Source organism: Gymnodraco acuticeps, unplaced genomic scaffold (genome assembly GCF_902827175.1).
Source record: "Gymnodraco acuticeps unplaced genomic scaffold, fGymAcu1.1, whole genome shotgun sequence".
NCBI lineage: Eukaryota > Metazoa > Chordata > Actinopteri > Perciformes > Bathydraconidae > Gymnodraco > Gymnodraco acuticeps.
This window is the reverse complement of record NW_022990192.1, coordinates 30,287-42,270: the sequence shown is the minus strand read 5'-3', so window position 1 is coordinate 42,270 and position 11,984 is coordinate 30,287. Positions and strand designations below refer to the sequence as shown.

At 42.2% G+C, this 11,984-nt stretch overlaps 1 long non-coding RNA gene across 1 annotated transcript; it reads right to left on the bottom strand.

Annotated features, from left to right (window-relative positions):
• Positions 1–7,207: 7,207 nt before the first annotated feature.
• LOC117547305 lies at positions 7,208–8,421 on the bottom strand. Its single transcript, XR_004569159.1, has 3 exons — positions 8,054–8,421; positions 7,751–7,976; positions 7,208–7,313 (listed from the first exon to the last, which is right to left on the bottom strand). It is a non-coding gene; the product is annotated as an uncharacterized LOC117547305 (long non-coding RNA).
• Between the last annotated feature and the right edge of the window lie 3,563 nt (positions 8,422–11,984).

Below are 11,984 nucleotides of genomic sequence, written 5' to 3'. Positions count from 1 at the left end.
GTCTATTTTTCTGTGAGTTTGAGCCTGATGCAGGTTCTCTGGTCTCTTTCCAATCAGCACTGTCTTCAGTGTCAGGTTCAGAAGAGTCTCCAGTGTCAGGTTCAGAAGAGTCTTCATTGTCAGGTTCAGAAGAGTCTCCAGTGTCAGGTCCAGAAAAGTCCTCAGTCTTTGGTTGTAAACTGCTCTCTGGATCTGAGTTCCTGGCTGGTTCTGGTCCTCGACAGTCATCTCCATCAGCTTCTGTTTCCATGTGTTCAGTTTGTTTTTGATGAGGCTGAGAGGACTGAGGTTTCTCTTCATCATCATCTTCACTCTTCACAGGGTCAGGAGTGAAAGTGGACTTGGTGATATCAGCCTCCTCCAGCTCCTGAAGCTGCTCTCCCTCCTGGTCCTGCTTAATGTGTGGGGGGGGCTCTGGGTCCTCCTGGTCCAGACTGGTCCTCCACTCCTGCTGGTCAGGGAGCAGCTCTTCTTTAACCACCACCAGCTGCTGGACGTCTGCAGGAAACAGGAAACACAGTCAGAACAAACTGTTACATGTTAGCATTTAAAACTCTCATCACCATTACAATGGGAGACATTTTGCAGCCCTAATTAATGCCTTTGTTTTTATATTTTCACATTATCTTTCTTAGTCCCACCTATTGTGTATTTTTCCACTTCCAGTTAAAAATGAAAAAAGGGTTTTTTCTTCTGGCATAGCACTAGCTGCAATGTAAACAATGAATTGTATTTGGGATCGATCACAGACAGGGCCGCCGTAATGCACGGGCTGACCTGAGCTGAAGCCCAGGGGTCTACGAAGATCGGGGGCCTATCATGAGCCAATTAAAAAAAAAAAAAAACTTTTTTATTTCGGATGTTTTTTTAACATTTTAAATAAACAAAGTCTTGGCTTTCAGAATATGAAACTTTGATTTCCAAAATCATACGATAAATACATTTTTGAAGCTTGTAAAGGGAAGAAGACAGCTCTCCCTCGCCACTCTGCTGTTCCCCTCCCTCCGCTGAAATTATGAATGTAAGGCGTATAGTAATCATAGATAACACGGCAGTGTCCATTACAGTTTGTTTTCATCTGGTTTCAAATAAACAAAGTCTTGGCTTTCAGAATATTAAACTTGTTTCGGCAAATTCAGATGATAAATACAACTTTGAAGCTTGTAACAGCATAATTACAAGCGGAGAACGGAGTAACTTGACGTCACAGCAAGCATAACAACAGCCGGTGTTTCTTGTGACACACACACACACACACACACACACACACACACACACACACACACACACACACACACACACACACACACACACACACACACACACACACACACACACACACACACACACACACACACACACACACACACACACACACACACACACACACACACACACACACACACACACACACACACCACACACACACACACACACACACACACACACACACACACACACACACACACACACACACACACACACACACACACACACACACACACACACACACACACACACACACACACACACACACAACACACACACACACACACACACACACACACACACACAAGAAAATATCTTCCCTCCGTAGTATTTTGATCATTTGCTCCGCTAATCAATCAGATCTATGGATTCCAGAGATTTTTCTCAAAAATGATGACTCCGAAACAGTCAGTGGGCACCACTTAACAGCCAATCAGAATGAGAATATGTTTCACATGTGACTTATTCAAATTGCGAGTGATTGAGTGACAGATGAAGGTTGTTTAGGAGAAAAAAGTTTGAGAAGAAAAAGTTTGAGAGTGCAATCGGAAAAGGAAAAGGAGTTTTGAGACAAGCAGCTATTACAAAAAATGCCGAAGCCTACAGGTTATTTTAAACCTGTAGGCCAGGATGAGGAGGAAGGACAGATGAGTTCTGTACCGAGCGGCAGCGGTGCCGGCCGAGGGGCTTCGGAGCCAAGTAGGCCGTCTGGTTCTGATAGCGATGGAGTGGCGGGAGAGGAAAAACAGACAGGAGGGACATTATCTGTTGGAGGAGATGGAGAGGACGACGAGGACTTGCTACGTGGAGGGGAGCCAACGGCAACCGGACAAATACATTAGGGAGGCCCAAAACGTCACTCATCTGGAGGAGAGGACCAGGCATGCGTAGAGCAGAGTGGAGAAGTACAATCACAGAGCCTGCCGAGGCTATAAATGACTTTGATTTGTTCAGCCCCAGGGCCTGATGGCAGGTTAAGGCGGGCTTGTTCACAGATACACTACTCCTACAGTATAGAATGAAAATACTGTTACAAATTAAAATCCTGCATTCAAACCTTCTTTAAGTAAAAGTATGCAAGTATTAACACAACATTTGACTGCACCTTCCTATGTAACAGTAATGATGGTGCAGTAAGACACGTCCGTCTTCAAGTCCTTCAGTAGGATTTGTGATCTGCACGGCTTCAGCCAGCTAATCACCCAACCCACCCGGGTATGTGAAACAACACAAACTACCATTGATCTCATTCTGACCTCTGACAAGTCCAGGATCTCCAGTAAAGGGGTTATAGCATGCGGTTTAAGTGATCATTATATGATATTCTGTACCCGCAAAAAGCTAAAACAAAGGGCCGGCTGTCACAAAACAGTCATATCTAGAGACCTCAAAAACTACTCTAGCGAGGCCTTTAACCTAGAACTGGAGAGCCTGGACTGGTCAGATGAGCTCAGTGGTACACAAGTTGAAGAAACATGGCTTGGTTTCAAAAACAAATTCTCTGCAATACTCAATGATTTGGCCCCCCTAAGAACAACCAGGGTAAAAAATCGCGCTGAGCCGTGGATGCACTCCGGCATACTGACCGCCATGAAAACCAGAGACAAAAAATGCTCTGAGTTTCATAAAAGTCAGTCAATGCTTTCCAAAAGCACGAGCAGTGAACTCCAGGCCCACGTGACTGAACTCAAAATTGAAAGAAACAGACTAAGAAATGACGTAAGCTCCATGATCAAAACTGCCAAAAAGAATTTCATCAATGTCAAAACTGAGGAAAACTAAAATAAACCCTGTGAACTTTGGAAATTACTCAATAACCAGCTTGGCTGCAGTAAAAAACTCAAAACGAGATTTTCTAACTTAAACATAAAGACAGATAACAGGCTCATCACAGACAAACTGGATGTGGCCAAGTACTTGAACATTTTGTTCACAAACATAGCCACAACTCTTGTAAATAAATTACCCTCCCACTCAGGGCTTTTTGGAGTAGATCACATCATGACCTACTACAAAAAACCTAGGGGTACGCAAAGATGATTTCAGTCTAGCAAGGGTAACAACAGCAGAGGTACTCATTAAACTGAGCGCCCTCCAACCTAACAAGGCCACTGGCCACGACAATATCCCCTCCAAATTCCTCAGAGACACAACAACCGCCATCTCACCAGTCATAGCTCACATAATTAACCTCTCCATAAAACAGGGAAAAGTACCCAAAGACTTCAAAATTGCAAGAGTAACCCCCCTGCACAAAAAGGGCAGCAAATTGGACCGAGGCAACTACCGCCCTGTTTCTATACTTACCTCCATCTCGAAAGTCATGGAAAAAATAGTATATGAACAGGTCGAAAAGTACCTCGCGGAAAATAAACTAATCTATGAATTTCAATCTGGCTTTAGAACATCCCACTCCACTGACACATGCCTTCTTTATTTGAGCGACCACATCAAACAAGAGGTGGACGAGGGCAAGTACTGCGGCATGGTGATGCTGGACCTACAAAAGGCTTTCGACACTGTCAATCACCCCATTCTGATTGACAAGCTAAAAGCAATTGGTTTTGATAAACTATCGGTGAGCTGGATGCAATCCTACCTGGAGGGGAGAGAACAGATGGTGGAGGTAAACGGTACTCTGCCCCCCCCCCCTCTCAGTGAGCTGTGGTGTTCCACAAGGAAGCATATTAGGTCCGTTACTGTTCCTAATTTATGTAAATGACATGTCATCAGCATGTGACTGCAACTTGTTCCTGTTCGCGGACGACTCAGCCCTGCTGGTCTCTGACAGGAACAGGTTGCAGGTTGAAAAAAACCCTCAGCTCCGAGCTCGGCAGAATCTGCACCTGGCTCGCCGATAATAAATTATCATTACACCTGGGTAAAACAGAGTCCATTCTCTTCGGTTCGAAACATAATCTCAGCAAATCCGACGACTTCTCAGTTGCAGTGGGCGACATTATTGTCACAAGTAAGAAGGAAATTACATACCTAGGATCTATTCTTGAGGCAAACCTCTCCTGTGACAAAATGGCATCCAATGTAATAAAAAAAGTCAATCAAAGAACTAGATTCCTATACCGGATCTCCTCTCTGGTAAACACCCTGAAAACTCTGGCAGGAGCACTCATTCAAGGGTACTATGACTATGCTTGCACGTCATGGTACCATAGCACCTCCAAGGCACTAAAAATAAAACTTCAAACATCGCAAAATAAACTGGTCAGACTACTGCTTGACCTTTCATCTAGAACCCACCTCACCTCTGCCCACTTTGACAACCTAGGATGGCTTAGAGTAGACGACAGAGTACAGCTACTTGCAAATGGACTGGTCTACAAGATCCACTACACCTCTATGGTACCCATGTACATGTCAACATTCTTCCCAAAGGTCAAGGAATACCATGATCATAACACCAGAGGGAGCTCCACAAATCATGTGAAACCCAGATTTGGCACAAAAAAGGGGGAATACACGTTTCACAATTATGCCACATCAAGGTGGAACGCTCTTCCCACAACTGTAAAGGAAAGTAAAACTATACTTACCTTCAAAACCTCTCTTAAAGAGCACCTTCGGGGGAGAGCATTGCAAAACTGGCCCCGGTAATGGTACAAATCTCAACCTGTCGTTCAATGGACAGCTTCCCCCCCCCGCCATCTATGTATATACTCGCATTTTAGACTGTTACTAACTGTATATCTGTAGACTTGGTATGTCTTAAATGTCCGGTTAGGATGTATTAGAAAGAAATCTAAAATGAAAATTGTAAACAAGCAATCTGTATGTAAAAAACCACCTGTATGTAAATTGTAAATAAGCCATCTGTATGTCAAATATGTCTTAAATGATATGATGAATTGGAAATGGGGGACCCTGATGTAAACGAGACGAAAGTCTTTCTCTGGTCTGCATCCCCTTAACAATTGTATGTTTTGAGCTGTACTGTACTGTACCCAATATACAAGCTGTTAATAAACTTTTCAATCAATCAATCAAATCAAACCTCTCTCTCCCCCCCCTCTCTCTCTCCTGACAGCCTGTCAGTATCTCATGCAGCTCACTGATCCAGTAATGAGTGACCCGACAGTGAAGAATAAACATATGTATAACTAGTTTAGCTTGTTCCAGAGGTAGATAAAATAGCTAAGTGTCTTAGGTCTAACTCTTAGTGTGTGTTTCGCTCACAGGTCCGTCACAGCGGGTGGAGCTGCAGGATTTCTGCTTCACACACGTTGCATACCGCTATTTTGTTGTCCTTTTCGACACCTTAAAATACTGCCAGACTGGTGAAGCCATTTTGGTGAGCTTGTTTTGCCGCGCACAGAGAAAAGTGTCATGTATTTTACGTCATTATTTTACTTCATGCTCTCGCGATCGGCATTTTTAGAGATAACCATAATTTGCAAATAAATTCTTTAAAAATCAGACAATGTGATTTTCTGGATTTTTTTTCTTCTCATTTTGTCTCTCATAGTTGAGGTATACATAGGATGAACATTACAGGCCTCTCATCTTTTTAAGTGGGAGAATTTTCACAATTGGTGGCTGACTAAATACTTTTTTGCCCCACTGTATATGTATATATATATATATATATATATATATATATTAGGGCTGTCAGTCGATTAAAATAGTTAATCGCGATTAATCGCACATATTTGATCTGTTTTAAATGTACCTTAGAGGAATATTTTTCAAGTTTTTAATACTCTTATCAACATATGAGTAGACAAATATGTTTTATGCTAATGTTTATTATCATTTGAACAATGACAAATATTCTCATGAATATTAAACACAACAACCTCTGAACATTACAAATATTCGCCTCAATTCAACCTGGAACCTAATACAATAAAAATGGTGTGTGTGTGTGTCAGAATTCCCGTTAGAATATGTTTTCGCCGGTCAACATGTCCGTTAAAGTTTAAATCTTCCGGACAAAATGAGAAAAGTGCCAGTCAAAGGTCTTCTTTGTTATTTATTGTGCTTTAAAAGAAATTGATATGATTCGATATTAAACAAACTAATTATAGTAGATTAACTACATTATTCAAAAGTGAACAGTAACTTACAATAACACGGGAATAATAAACGGAGCGCTCTCCCTCTCCTGACAGCCCGTCAGTATCATGCAGCTCGCGGATCAGTAATGAGTGACCCGACAGTAAAACTAAACATATCTATAACTAGTTACGGTAGTTTGAGAGGTCATTAAAATAGCTAGGCCTACGTGTGCTATTCTAACTTGGTGTGTGCTTTGTTCCGCTCACCGCTGCATGTGATCATGCAGAGCTGCGTGTCGACTCGTCAGCAGCAGCTGATCTCTGTCTCCCGTCAGATTAGACTTCACTCGTGTTTATGTCCATATCGATCAGATCTAGCTAATGATAGGACTACCTGCTTATTAAAAGACACCGAAACAATAAGCGTCGCTATGCAACCGCATATGCAACCGCATATGCATTTGTTTACATGCCCACCGGAACCCCGAGGCATTACCAACAGATCAACGCACAATTCACCCATACAGGACATCTCTTTCTCCACATTACGTGTTAGACATTAGAATTGACTATTCTTGTCTGTCACATACTCTTTTGTCTGTCACATAAATGGCGCAAGTTGCGCAACTGATGTAATATTGCGCTAAACGGAAATTATTTTGAACGGACACTTTGACCGGAGAGATTTAGATTTGCCGGTCTTCAACATATTTTACCGGTCGTAGTCCGGTAATTACCGGGTAACGGGAACTCTGGTATGTATGTATGTGTGTGTGTGTGTGCGTGTGCGTGTGCGTGTGCGTGCGTGCGTGCGTGTGATGGATCGTTGGAGCTATGTGCAACTCAAGGTCATATGCTCGAACGGGAGCTGCCTGGATGCTGTGTGCTTAGTGTGCTGACTTCTCGTACAATGTCCCACTGTCTGGCTGGGGAATGATGACCAGAGGTGGGGAGAGTGGTTACGGCATCCCAACTTTTACAGCTAGGCGCTGCCACAGAGCCCACCAGGAAGGGAGAATGTTTATGGCACCCCTGGAAAGAGGTTTAAAATGACTGGTGAATAACCTACTTAAGTTTATTGAATTAAAAGTTATCTATGGGGAAATTCATACATACATTATTACATTACATTACATTACATTGCATTTAGCTGACGCTTTTATCCAAAGCGACTTACAATAAGTACATTCGACCAGGAAGACACAACCTTGAAGAAAACAGAATCATATAAGTACATCAGGTTTCATAGAGCCAAACATTTCAAGTGCTACTCAACTGGCTTTAGGTAAGCCAGCCCTTTATTAGTATAAAAGTGCTTCGTTAATAGTTCTAACGCTCGAAGTGGAGTCGAAAGAGATGAGTTTTCAGTTTGCGCCGGAAGATGTGCAAGCTATCTGCCATCCTGATGTCAATGGGGAGCTCATTCCACCATCTTGGAGCCAGGACAGCAAACCCACGTGTTTTCGTACCAGCCTGTGCGGCCAGTTGCAGCCACAGAGCCCACAGGGAAGGGAGAGAGAGACCCAACAATCCCACGGCCAAATCCCACTGTGACATGAATAACAGTCAGTACACCAGAGGAACCAAGCTGAAGGTGAGAATACGGCAGACAACGGCAACTCGCCAATAGTTGCAACACTGCAAGACCGGGAACCTCCGGAGGAGCCAATCCTCCTCAAACGCACCGGGCGTCAGCTGCGCTAAGACAGAGTAGTGTCAAGCCGGGTGTCCCTCGTGCCCATGAATAAATGACAGAATGCAAGATGTTTTACCTGTCTGGTAGAGAGTGTGATGCGCGAGCTGCCACGCCAAACAATCCACGCGGCCACAAAGGAGAAGCGGAGGGGGAGGGAGCAGATTTGTCTCCTCCACTTAAATAGCAGGTGCGTAAATTAACAGGTGCGCTGGCATGGTGCCAAGCAGCGTCACAGAGGGAGGAGACGTGACGTCCGGTCACAGTGGCGTTAATTTTGTTTTGCGTTAACGCGTTATTAACGCGTTAACTTGACAGCCCTAATATATATATGTAACCACATATATGTCCGTGCTGAAACAATAGCCCCAACCTGTAGTTCCATGTGTGAATTATGTGTCAGTGTGTTAATAAGTGATCACTACACAGTATGTATTTTTATAAATATATTTATTTGGTAGGTTTGCTCTCCGTAATACATTTAATTATTATAATAAGTACATGTGTCTAATAATACTTACATACTTTTACTTAAATAAGATATGAATGCAGTACTTTAACTGGTAATGGAGTATTTTCACAGTGTGGTGTTCTTTTACTTCAGGATCTACTACCTGCAGCAAGTGCTGATAAAGGGTCTAAAGTGTTATTAATGTGATAATAAAGTGCTACTGAAGAGTGTAAAGTGTTAATTAAGGGTAAAGGGAACAGACCTGCTCTGTGTATCCGAAGCTGAGGCTGTGAAACAGCGTCCAGTAGTTTCTGGAGTCTCTTGTTCTCCTCTTTGGAAAGAAACAGCTCCTCCTCGAGCTCTGCTATTGTTTGTTCAAACAGAGCAAATATCTCTTCATTAGCAGCAGTGAGTCGCTGCTTCTTCAACGACAGCAGCATTTGGACTTTACTCATGTTTCCCTAGATCACCTTTTCCTGCAGACTCCGTTAAACACACCGTTTCTCTCTGCATCAAACTCTCAATCTGACTAGTGTGCTAACGTGTTTCCAGCTAGCATGCTAAGCTAGCTCCTATAGTCCGAGGTAAACGCTCCAGAAAAAGAGCACACAGTCCATTCGGAGGTTTAATCCAGACACACAGATGATGGATCAGTAGAGCTGGAGCTCACACACACTTTCTCAGGAACACACAGAGAGAGAGAACCGTAGCGACGAGACGCCACGTGGATCCTTCTTCTTCTTCTTCTTCTTCTTCTTCTCTCGATTTTTCGCGGATTGCAAACAGCTTTAAGGTGCATACCGCCACCTACTGTACAAGGGAGTGCATCACCATATCATCCTATCACCACTTGTAGAATTATACCATTGTGTTGTTTACGTTATTTTAAATTATTCCAATCAATCCTGTTTCACTCAAATGCTTAAGAATGGCCTTCCTGGTAGCTCTTACCCCCTCACCTTCTGTTCCCAGTGTCTCCATCAGGCTCCACTCCCTTCCTGGTAGCTCTTACCCCCTCACCTTCTGTTCCCAGTGTCTCCATCAGGCTCCACTCCCTTCCTGGTAGCTCTTACCCCTCACCTTCTGTTCCCAGTGTCCCCATCAGGCTCCACTCCCTTCCTGGTAGCTCTTACCCCCTCACCTTCTGTTCCCAGTGTCAGGGCCGGCCAATTTGCTGCCCTATGCAAGATTTTAGCTGCTTTTCTTTCACTCCCACACCCCTGCATTCTTCAACTTTGCTTTTCCCATTATAAACATTGTGCCGTTTAATCCTGTATGATCCAGTCTGAGTCTAGTGATGATCTCCTCCCGTCTGTTCCTTTCTGTATAGATCTTTATTTATGACTGATTTCTGTAACTTGTGGTATCTCCTCTCTTTCTGATCTTCCTTCCACCTTTTCTGCCATATTTTAGTTGGAATGCTGATTACAGCATTCCCACTATGTTATTCTACGCACAAAAAGTGTATTATTATTGGCCCTCTTCTCCTACCGCATTGAACATCGCAGAAACTCCGTTCGAACATCAAAACGTTCAGCTCGGTCGGCAATCGCAGGCCAATACTTTTTTTCATTCATAACTTTCATAATTCCAGAGATACATCCCATAATTCATCACATTTTAACATGGAAGTCAACAGAGAAAATCTTCAGACTTCAACTAATCTTCATGCGACTTCAACTGCTAACTGTTCATTCATACTTTCACTCAGAAACCTCATTCTAACTTTAAAATGTTACACATATTTCTGACATTATTCGTATAACACAACTTTTAAATCTGATTCTTACTTTTAGAGATATTAAACATTGTTCAGACCTTGGTACAGAGGCTTTCTTCAGATTGTAACATTAACTAGAGTGCGTGATGTCACAGCTAGAGGGTAGGAAATCTTGAAATTTGCCTTCATATATTTTTTTTAAACTGCCATAATTCCCAAACCCTACATTCCTGAGACATCATTTATCATGACAAACGTAGGAAAACATCTCGTAGCTTGAAAGATAAAAATTAAGCAATAATAATCAAACAAAATGCCTCGTGAGGGCATGAAGTGACAACAACGTTCAACATGCCTCCATTGAAGCCCATTGTAATTTCAGGCAGATATTTCCTCACGGCAGCAGCCGCACACCTTTAGTTAAACTGCCAAAAAGGCCACATTATTAACCCGAAAGTAGACGAAAATTACACTTCAGATACTCAACTTCCTTGACATGCTTCACGTTTTGAAATTTCACAGATATCTGTTACGGTTCTTCCACAAAACGTTCACATGTAAGAGGTTTATCTCTCATTCAGAACATGGAAACCTGTGATCTCTGCACACCTCGTTAGCTCAAATATAAACACCTGGTGTAATGGAACACGATGTCATCACTCCAACTGACATGCTCAGAGCAGCAGACTTCAGATAAAGGTTAATGGTCCTGCCCTCAACAGCTCCACGTCAATTATGGGGTGTCATCATCATATGACGAAGAGAGAGAGAGAAGAGAGAGAGGGTGATCAAGAGAAGAGAGAGAGTAATGTAACCTCCTAATGCAGGGGTGGCCACAACCTGATCTCACCAGAATGCGTGACTCCACCACGACTCCTTAACATCACATTGCGTGGTGGAGTCACTAACTTTGTTACATTTACGTGTCGGCACCACGCAAAACAACCCCAATGTAAGTGAATGAGGCTCCTTTGTCATGGTGCACACACGCATTTCTACAACGTCCAACAGTGAGCTTTTATTCTATAAACGTTTTTAAAATCTACTTTTATAGGCTTGTAGTAACTCACGGGAGGCTTCTTTTATTTTATTTGTTATTCATAATAATTTTGTTTTTCATCAGAATGTATTATGGTGCCATTATTTACCAATTTGTGTTCTCAAAAAACAGTGCATTGTGTGTAATACAACTGTGATTTTATTAAAGCTTACTTAGTTTTTAAGGAAGGCCAGAGCTTCAGCTGTGTCAAATAGATTGTTCCCTTTAGTTTACGTTGTTTAAAAGACAATTTATCCTATTTGATCAATAAAGGGGTATTGTAGGCCAATATTAACCATTTTAAAAATGCCGTGACTCCACCACGACTTCTTAACCACCACATTGCATGGTGGAGTCACTATAACTTTGTTACATTTACGTGTCTGCACCACGCAAACAACCCCCAATGTAAAGTGAATGAGGCTCCTTTGTCGTGGTGCACACATGCATTTCTACAATGTCCTGCAGTGAGCTAAAACGTTTTTTAAATCTACTTATAGCTTGTAGTAACCGTAGTAACTCACGGGAGACTTCGTTATTTATTTGTATTCATACATATAATTTTTATTTTTTCGTCAGAATGTATTATGGTGCATTATTTATCAATTTCTGTTCTCAAAAAACAGTGCATTGTGTGTAATACAACTGTGATTTTTATTAAATTACTTAGTTTTTAAGGAAGGCCAGAGCTTCAGCTGTGTCAAATAGATTGTTCCCTTTAGTTTACGTTATTTAAAAGACAATTATATTCCTATTTGATCAATAAAGGGGTATTGTAGGCCAATATTAGCCATTTAAAA